The sequence below is a fragment of the Sorex fumeus genome, unplaced genomic scaffold (assembly GCF_029834395.1).
Source record: "Sorex fumeus unplaced genomic scaffold, SorFum_2.1 ptg000045l, whole genome shotgun sequence".
Lineage (NCBI taxonomy): Eukaryota > Metazoa > Chordata > Mammalia > Eulipotyphla > Soricidae > Sorex > Sorex fumeus.
This window is the reverse complement of record NW_026606102.1, coordinates 3,128,614-3,130,393: the sequence shown is the minus strand read 5'-3', so window position 1 is coordinate 3,130,393 and position 1,780 is coordinate 3,128,614. Positions and strand designations below refer to the sequence as shown.

The 1,780-nt window shown below is 39.9% G+C and overlaps 1 non-coding gene across 1 annotated transcript; it reads left to right on the top strand.

The window, feature by feature from the left end:
* Positions 1-1,258: 1,258 nt before the first annotated feature.
* Positions 1,259-1,363, top strand: LOC130031165 (U6 spliceosomal RNA). The gene has a single exon (XR_008793622.1). It is a non-coding gene; the product is annotated as a U6 spliceosomal RNA (small nuclear RNA).
* Positions 1,364-1,780: the final 417 nt, after the last annotated feature.

Below are 1,780 nucleotides of genomic sequence, written 5' to 3'. Positions count from 1 at the left end.
CGAGGGTTTTGCTTTCATTTCTGCTTTGTATTTCCAGATCCTTACAAATGCCAAGCAGGGCTCTGAAACAGAAGCCAGTTCAGTCTTGGTTAGAAAAAAGTGAGTTAGTGCAGAATAAGTCTTAACAGATACTGGCAGCAACATGTAACTTTCTCCAGACTTACTCAGAATACAGAAAGGCAATAAAAAGGGGAATATTTTTCTCACAAAAAGGATCTCATGTTCTCACTGCCTTTGTCCCATGGGAGAAATACCGCATTACAGAGGTCATAAAATAAGTTAGAACCAAGAAATCATGGCCACACCAATGTCATGGAAATTACTGCCCATACTTCCTTCGAGGAGTTTCATAGTTCCAGGTCTAATCCTGGCATCTTTATTCCATTTCGAGTTCATATCTGGGAGTGATGTGAGACAATGGTCTTACTGCATTCTCTTTTCTGGGATTGTCCAGGTTTTTTCAGTACTATTTTTTGAAAACGTTGTTCTTTTTATATAGTCTTGACTCTTTTGCTGTAAACTGACTGACCACCTCCATGTGAGATCATTTCTAGGATCTCTTTCAAACCATACTGCTTTGGTTACTGCAGTTTTTTAATGTATTTTGAAATTAGGTGCGGGGTGGTGGGGGGTGCAGAGCAATAGTACAGTGGGTAGGACATTTGCCTTGCATGTGGCCGACCTGAGGTTTTGTTTGTTTGTTTGTTTGTTTGTTTAATTTAATTGAATCACCATGAGATAGTTACAAGCTTCCATGTTTGGGTTACAATCATACAATGATCAGACACCCATTCCTCCACCAGTGCACGTTCCCCACCATCAATATCCCCGGTATACCCCCCCTTTCCCACCCTCCTTCTGCCTCCATGGCAGACATGATTCCCCATAATCTCTCTCTACTTTTGGGCTTTATGGTTTGCAATACAGACTCTGAGAGGTTATCATGTTTGGTCTTTTATCTACTTTTCTGCACACTTCTCCCATCCCAACAGATTCCTCCAGCCATCTTTTTCTTAGTGATCCCTTCTCTACTCCAGCTGTCTTCTCCCCTTTGCTCAAGAGGCAGGCTTCCAGCTATGGAGCAATCTATCTGTCCCATATATATACTATCCTTAGGTGGCCGATCTGGGTTTCATCCTCAGCATCCCATTTGGTCTCCCAAGCACTGCCAGGAGTAATTCCTGAGTGCAGAGTCAGAAGTAACCCCTGATCATCACCAGATGTGATTCAGAAAGAAAAAAAATGTTTAAAAAATTTTGTTCACTTCAGCAGCACATATACTAAGATTGGAATGATAGAGAGGAGACTCGCATGGTCCCTGCACAAGAATGAAATTAGGGAGCTTGCTATCACCAGCTTTGTTCTTTCTCAAAATTATTTGGATTATTAGGGTCCTTTGTGGTTCCACACAGATTTTAGAATTATTTGTATGACATCATCTGTAAAAAGAAAATGCTCTTGGAATTTTGACAGGGATTTCTTTCAGTCTATAGATTGTGCTGGGTGAAACCCAACAGTTTAGTAATATTTATTCTTTTATTTTATGAGCATGAAATATATTTCCTTTGCAAAATATATTTGGTCTTTGAGTTTTTCCAAAATTAGATTTAGATTTCTCTGAGTAAGTCTTTTGCCTCTTTGATTATTCCTATGTATGGTATTCATTTTTATGAAGTTGCAAGTGGAGTTATTTTCCTCTCTCTCTCTCTCTCTTTCTCTCTCTCTCTCTCTCTCTCTCTGTGTGTGTGTGTGTGTTTTTGGGCCACATCTGGTGATACTC